General features: G+C 43.1%; 1 pseudogene; it reads left to right on the top strand.

The window, feature by feature from the left end:
* The first annotated feature begins 1,180 nt into the window (after nt 1-1,180).
* LOC142443377 (geranylgeranyl pyrophosphate synthase pseudogene) lies at nt 1,181-1,916 on the top strand (annotated as a pseudogene).
* Nucleotides 1,917-8,485: the final 6,569 nt, after the last annotated feature.

Raw genomic sequence — 8,485 nt, 5'->3', positions numbered from 1 at the left:
TCCTCAACACCCCAGGTGTGAAGGCTCATTTTCTGGATACAGACTCACTGCGACACATGTGGGTACAATAAAGTTCTTCCTTTTTGATATGACCCGTGGCAACTCCTTCAGAGCAACTCCAGTAAGAGTAGTGCCAGTGGAAACGTCACTGAGTTCTTTATGAGGACATGTAAAGTTCAGTCAAGTCGCTAATATATGCCGGAAGCGCATACCACTCTGTTATAAATATCAAACGGAAGGCATTCCGCTCAAGCACCTTGCGGCACCCAACTCCAGCAAGCCTCATCCGGGAGGCACTCGGCACCAGTTTCCAGGGTGAGTGAGCCCAAAGTTCTGAAGGAACCCCCAGAGACACTTGAGTCCATTAAGCAAGCCTCCTGCCCAAGAACAGTTATGTTAATTTACTCTGTGGATTGGGAAGTGCATCACGGTTCCACGCTCAGGCTCTGATGGAGTAGCTGTCATCTGGATCGGGGAGTCCACTGTGCAGGGATCATAGGACTGGAGAATTTCATCCATCCGTGACTCCTGTGGGCAATGCCATCCTTCCTCCTGCTTTTCATGTGGTTCATTTTATAGAAAGTGGGATCCTCTCTAGGGAATCCTATTCTGAATTACTCAGGTGAACCCCATCAATATTGCCCCCAAACCTTCCGAATAGACCCAAGCAGGGAAAGGTCATTTGTGGGAGTTAGAAACGTTGTCTGGAAGAGCCGCATTGAAGATTTTACTTGCCCTGAAAATGTAAAGAATTTCAAACATATTTTCCTAATGACAGCATCCAGGAACCCAGCTTTCTGTGTTACAAAGTGTGGAAAATGTATTTTGAAATTAATATATTTCCAAAGTAGGATAATTTTGATCCCATCCTTCCAAATAAATGAATTATTAGTAAACACCAACTGCAATAAGAAATATGTTTTAAATAAAATAACTTATTAAGAACAATTACATTGGGGACTGGATGATGTATTTTCTTGCACTGAGTAAGTTGGTGTGGCTGGCACCTGAGCGTGGAAAATTGTATGAAGTAGGGCAGGGAGTCAAATCTGGGTCAGAGGGAACTGTGGTCTAAGCTGTGAAGTGGGAACTTAATCCTGAGCACAGCCGCTTCCAGACCCGTACCGAGCAAGCCATGATAGCCACTTTAAACCATCTGCTCTGAAATTATAAAACAGTGATGACTGCTCAAGAAAGAATCCAAAGAAGTCTTCTAGAACCCAACTTACTTCAGTTACCAGGTAAACAAGTAAAAATCAAGCTTTCTGAAGCTTTTAATCATTGACTGAAAGTTCCAGAAGACAAACTACAGGTTATTAGTGAAGTGACCAAAGTGTCTCATAAAGCCAGTTTGCTCACTGATGATAACAAAGACAACTGAGAACTTAGACCTGGCTTGACAGTGGCTCACAGTATCAATAAAATTCCTTTTGTCACCACTTGCTATTTATATATATTTTATTTCTTTGCGGAAAATCTTGACCTTTGATCACTCAGATACAGGAAAACAGGGAAACTTTTTACCCACCGTCTTTTAGAACTCCATCAGGAACAAGACCTAGACAATTACCCTTGGAGGGACAATTGCTCTTGTCCCACTGAAGAGGAATATAAAGCCATGATCCCACAAAGGACCAGTGGGCCCTTTAATGGGAGGACTCTTGCAATTGTTCTCTGATTACAAAGAAGACGTAAAGCCTCTATGTAATATACGTGGGCTCTTTTTCCAAATTAGGGATGATTATGCTAATGCACACTCCCAAAACTATAGTGAAAACAAAAGCTTATTTGAAGATCTAACTGAAAGAAAACGCTCGTTTCCTACAATTCATGCTATTTAGTCAAGGTCTGGAAGCACCCAGGTACAGAACATTTTGCACCAGAGAATCAAAAACATAGATGTTAAGAAATACTGAACCTCCCTGCCCTACTTCAAACAATTCTCCACGCTCAGGTGCCAGCCACACCACCTTACTCAGTGCAAGAAAATGTAGGTTCTTTTGAATAGATTCAGAATACTCTGAAAGAAGGGACTAGGAAAAGATAGTGGAACACACCCTGGCCCAGCAAGCCTTGAAGACAATATCCCCACTCACAGCAACCAATCCACAGAGAGGACCCTATGGCAGGACCCACTATGTGATATAGCATCCCTTACTGACACATAGCTCTACAGGAGACAACACTGGAGACACAGTGTTAGAATTCGGCCCTATCTGACTCCACCACACCGAGGCAAAACACTAAGGGTATGCAACAGACCAGCAAGGGGGCCAGAGCAACAAAGTCTGGAGGGAATACCAAAAATAGACTTTGGTGCTAGGGCATAGCACCCTATCAGACTTGACCAGAAAACACTCCTAAAGGGCAACAAACAGTCCTTGAACATAGATAGGCTTTTTTTGTGGTAACTGTTTTTATTGTTGTTGTTTTATTTTCTTTTGTTGCTTTGTTTTCCTCTGTCTTGTTTTTGTGGATGTTATTATCTCCGCAGGTCTGTCTAAATAAGATAGGCTAGATGAACAATCTGGAGAAGAAAACAACAGGACTGTCAATTCTGGGAGGACTTGGGAGAGGGGGAGGGGGTGAAAAGGAAGTGGTGTTAACAAACCCAGGAACAAGGGAAAAACAAGGGATCCAAATCGGTGGTGAGGAAGGTGTAGGAGGCCTGATAGAGTGTGATCAAGGGTAATGTAACCGAGAGGAATTACTGAAACCCAAATGAAGGCTGAGCATGATAGTAGGACATGAGAAATGAAAAAAGGAAATAGATGAAAGAACTAGGAAGCAAATGGGCAGTTATAGAGTTCATGTACATATGTAAATATATTTATGAGAATGGGGAAATAGACCTATGTGCATATATTTATAGGTTAAAATTAAGGTAGCAGAGGGACATTGGACCTCCACTTAAGTATTCTCTCAATGCAAGAATATTTTGTTCTATACTACTGGCATTTCATGATGTTCACCTTCCTGACTTGATCGCTGAAGACAAAGCAGGTGCATAAGCAAATGTGATGAAGAAAGCTGATGGATTCCTGTTATCAAAAGATACAGCATCTGGGGTCTTTAAAGCTTGAAGGTAAACAAGTGGCCATCTAGCTCAGAAGCAACAAAGGCCACATGGAAGAAGCACAACAGCCTGTGTGATCACAATGTGTCAAAGGGATCAGGTACCAGACATCAAAGAACAAAAAATCCTATTATGAATGAGGGGGAATGCAGATTGGGGACCCAAGACCCATCTGTAGGCAACTGGAAATCCCTTATAGAAGGATTCAGGGAGGACACAAGACAGGGTGCAATGTAGCAATGATAAAACATACGACTTTCCTCTAGTTACTAAATGCTTCCTCTCCCCGCCCCATGCACTGTCATGATCCCAATTCTACCTTACAATTCTGGCTTGATGAGAGGATGTACACTGGTACAGATAGGAACTGGAAACACAGGGAATCCAGGACAGATGATCCCTTCAGGACCAGTGCTGAGAGTGGCGATACCTGGAGTTTGGGGGGAGGGTGGAGTGGAAAGTGGGGAACTGATTACAAGGATCTATATATAATCACCTCCCATGGGGATGGACAACAGAAAAGTGGGTGAAAGGAGACATTGGACAGTGTAAGATATGACAAAATAATAATAATTTACAAATTATCAAGGGTTCATGATAGTGGGGAGGGAGAGGGAAAATGAGGAGCTGATAACAAGGGCTCAAGCAGAAACCAACCGTTTTAAGAATGATGATGGCAACAAATGTACCAATACGCTTGACACAATGGATGTATGTATGGATTGTGATAAGAGTTGTATGAACCCCCAATAAAATGATTTAAAAAAGAAGAAGTACAAAACCAAGGTCTGAACTTCGCTGGAGTATATGTCTTGAATGGCATTTAATCTCTATAAAGGTTAGCCTGGAACATTTAAAATAATTTAAAGACTTTTTGTGTTAAGGTGAATAAGTTCTCCCGGGAGCACAGATTTAAGATAATGCTTGTTTTATTGCAGAACATTCCATTATGATGTAGAGAGTAAACAAAATAAATTTCCTTCTCTTCCCTTTATGGTGGTTAGGGTAGCAGGAAAGTAGCCACAATTCAAATGCATCCAAACCTGACTCTAAGCATGTTGGGATGCTTTCTTGATGTACACTTACCCTTGATATTAAACTCTGTCTTTCTCACCAAGAGCAGCTGGTGGGCTTGAACTGCCAACCTTTTGGGTGGAAGCCAAGTGTTTTACACACTGTGCCATTGGGGAGTCTTTTTAAACTCTGTCTTATATACAGATGTTTAAGCACTCAGCTCACAGCATAAAAGGTGGCAATTCAGAACCTGCCAGTGACTCTAGCAAATAAATGTTTGGGTGAGATCCTTCTTTAATAGTTACAGATAAAAAGATAGGCTGGATGAACTGTCTGAAGGAAAAATAACGGGACCGACAGTTCCGGGGGGACTTGGGAGAAGCGGAGGTGGGGGGTAAGGAAGTGGTGTTAACAAACCCAGGGACAAGGGAAAAACATGAGATCCAAATTGGTGGTGAGGGGGGAGTGACAGGCCTGGTAGGGAATGATCAAGGGTAAGGTAACATAAAGAAGAGGTATAGCTGTAACCCAGGTGGGGACGGAGCATGATAGTGGGGCAGGAGGAAAGTCAAGGGAAATAGAGGAAATATCTAGGAGGCAAAGGGCATTTATAGAGGTCTAGACAAAGACATGTGCATGCAAATATATATGAGGATGTGGAAATAGATCTGTGTCTATATTTATAGGTTTAGTATTAAGGTGATGGAAGGATCCTGGGTCTCTACTCAAGCACTCCTTCAATGCATGAATACTTTCTTCTACTAAATTGGCATTCTATGATGCTCACCCTCCCGACACAACTGCTGAAGCCAAAGCGGGTGAACAAGTAAGTGTGGTGAAGAAAGCTGATGGTACCCGGCTATCAAAAACGATAGTGTCTGGGGTCTTAAAGGCTTGAAGATAAACAAGCGGCCATCTAGCTCAGAAGCAACAAAGCCCACATGGAAGAACACGCCAGCCTGTGTGATCACATGGTCCTAAAGGGATCAGTTGTCAGGCATCAAAGAACAAAAATTCATATCATTGGCTGCACAGCTCCATGATACGATCGCCGAGGACCAAGGGGTGCATAAGCAAATGTGGCAAAGAAAGCTGATGGTGACCGGCTCTTCAAAGAGATAGTGTCTGGGGTCTTAAAGACTTGAAAGTGAACAAGCGGCCATCTAGCTCAGAAACAACAAAGGTCACATGAAAGAAGCACACCAGCCTGTGCGATCACAAGGTGTCAAAGGGATCAGGTATAAGGCATCATCATTAAAAAAAATCTTACCATAGGGAATGAAGGGTGAAGTACAGAGTGGAGACCTAAAGCCCATTTGTTGGCCACTGGAGATCCCCTTGCAGAGGGGTGTAGAGGAAGAGATTAATCAGTCAGGGTATGATGTAGCACCGATGAAGAATACAGCTTTCCTCCAGTTCCTAAATACTTCCTCCCCCCAGTATCATGATCCGAATTCTACCTTGCAAGTCTGGATAGAGAAGAGGTTGTACACTGGTGCATATAGGAGCAGGAGGCACAGGGAATCCAGGGTGAATGAAACCTTCAGGAGCAGGGGTGTGAGGTCCGATACTGGGAGTGTAGAGGGAGAGTGGGTTGGAAAGGGGGAACCAATTACAAGGATCTACATGTGACCTCCTCCCTCGATGATGGACAACAGAAAAGGGGGTGAAGGGAGACGACGGATAGGGCAAGATATGACAAAATAATAATTTATAAATTATCAAGGGCTCATGAGGGGGGGGGAGCAGGGAGGAAGGGGAAAAATGAGGACTTGATGCAAAGGGCTTAAGTGGAGAGCAAATGCTTTGAAAATGATTAGGGCAAAGAATGTACAGGTGTACTTTATACAATTGATGTATGTATATGTATGGATTGTGATAAGAGTTGTATGAGTCCCTAATAAAATGTTAAAAAATAGTTATAGATAAGCCCTCCTAGCCAAAATTGCCTTATCATCTTTAATACCGTATATTTACATACACATATAGACTTATGTTGTTATAGGTAATAAGTGTTATAAATATATAAAGATGAGTTGTTATATGTGATATATATAACTAATTGTGCACAATGAACACACAGTCTACACATACTCAAACCCTGCTCTTTAGTCCATTTGAAACTATAGTGACAAAGAATTACAGAGTGGAGTTCTACATAGGATTTCTTGAGGATGTTAATCTCTATAAACCTAGATCGCCTCATCTTAAATACGGAGATCAATTTTGTTCATTTCAACAGCACCATGATTTGCAGCCCAAACCTACTCACCTGGTGTAGTGGTGAAGGGGAAAGTAGTCCTCTTTTCATCTTTAGTGTTATATCTGGCTTTTGCCCTATATCTTTCTAACTTGATATTCTAATCATAATCTATATTTGTTACTGTTGTAAAACTTCAAGGATTAATTTAATTGCCAATTTCTCTTTGAATACTGCTTGACAACTACAAGGTCATCAGTTCTAAATCACCATGTATCCCAAGGGAGAAACTTAAAGTGTTCTACTTCTCTAAAGAGTTATTGTCTCAGAAAAATACAGGTCATTTTTTACATGGACCTAAAGGTTTGACCTGAGTTATAATCTACTTAATTAAAGTGAATTTTGAGATAGAATAGGTACATCAATAAAACATGAAGAAGTGGAATTTTCCCAGAAACCTTTGATGCCCATCTCATGCTAATGTAGATGAATATAAATGTATGTTTGTATACTATGCATATGTCGACACAGAAACATAAAGCTGGTGGTATTAAGCATTTGATTGCTATCTGGAATGAGAATGGTTCTAACAAATCGGCCACACACTATGAGAAATATGACATGATCATTCTTATAAAAATCAATATTTCTCACACATACCAGAGGGACTCGGCAGAATCCAGCCCAGGAGAGTTGCTTAGAGGGAAATTCAACGCCACTGGATCGCAGGAGGCCCATCATAAAGTTAAGTAGGCACAGATCCACGGGGTTTTGAGGGGCTGGGGGCTTTTGGCTTACCTCAGTGGAAGCCAGCTGGGGCTCGACACTAGCCCAGCTGCTGTATCTGCCGGAACTGGGACCATTTGGAGCCTGTAGCAGGGCTTGGTCTCAGCACAGCCACAGTTTTCACCTACCTGCTTCAGGGCAGGGACAGGACCCTTGCGGCTCCACTGGCAGGGATCCGTTTCTGATACATTGTTGCTTCTGTTTGCATCTCTGCTCTCTATTCCCACACAGCTTTGGAGGGCTGCATAGGGGCTTTTTCACAGCACGGCCACAGCTTGCCACACCGTGTTGTCTGAGCAGGGACTAAACCCAAACCCCCACACATCCACAGGTAGGGAACAGGGTTCAGGTACACTGCGGGGTCTGTTAACAACTCTGCTCTCTGTCCCCCCACTTCTCAGAGGCTGCTCAACAGCTTTCTTGCGACTCTTCTTGGGGCTCAGCTGCGGACTGCTGCTGGGGCTTGGGGCAGGGAGTAAGCCTGTGCAGCTCCACAGGCAGGCAGTGGGACTCAGCAACATAGTTGCTTTTGCTTCCCTCACTTCCCTATACCCTTGCTTAGTCTAATCTCACTTCTTAATTTTTCTCCCCCTCCTATTCCTTCCCTGCTCTCTCACACTCCATTGTGGACTTACAGGCACTCCCATTGCCCTAGGGCATTTGCGCCTGGGCCACACCCAGATAGGTGAGCTCCACCCTGCATAGATAGCCCAAGGCTAGGGAAAGGCCTGCTTGCTGTCCCGGGGATACTCACCAGGGAGGTCCTTCCGGTGTACCTGGAAACATTTGGCAGCTCAGGCAACACATATCAACATTCAAACAAATAGCAGGAACTTCAGCCCAGCCTCTGCAACACTGGGGCAGGCAGCTGACCTGCCACCTGGGGCACTTCTCTGATAGGGAAGCCACAGGAAGATAAAGTGGTAGGTTAATCCCATAGCAAAATCAGCTGTAGGCAGTTCAAAGAAGTATTCCTATAAGTCTTTCAGAGAGAGACTAGAAAATGGCACCTGGTCCCTCTAAACAACTCAATGCAAACAACTATCAGCCCCAACAACCTCAACGAAAACACAGGAGAAACAAAAGACAAAGGCAGAAGATGTCCTGAACATAGCAACATACATAGAAGAAGCAGATATTGAGATGCCATACAAAGAAACTCTCAGAATGCTGCTTGGAACCATGCAGGATATGAGGGAAACAATACAGAAAAAGGATGAAATGATAGAGGAGATAAAAGCCATACACCGAAGGCAAATACAGGAGCTTAGGGAGGAAATAATGAAAAACAATAGCAAAATCATGTTCCTTGAGAATCGATTGGAGGAATCAGAGAACCGCATCAGTGTCTTGGAGGACAGCCAAGCAGACTTTAATAAACGTGAACAAAATTCTAATAAGAGCATTAG

This window comes from Tenrec ecaudatus, chromosome 3, assembly GCF_050624435.1.
Source record: "Tenrec ecaudatus isolate mTenEca1 chromosome 3, mTenEca1.hap1, whole genome shotgun sequence".
Lineage (NCBI taxonomy): Eukaryota > Metazoa > Chordata > Mammalia > Afrosoricida > Tenrecidae > Tenrec > Tenrec ecaudatus.
Note: the sequence above shows the minus strand (reverse complement) of the source record. Positions and strands in the feature narration are given on the sequence as shown.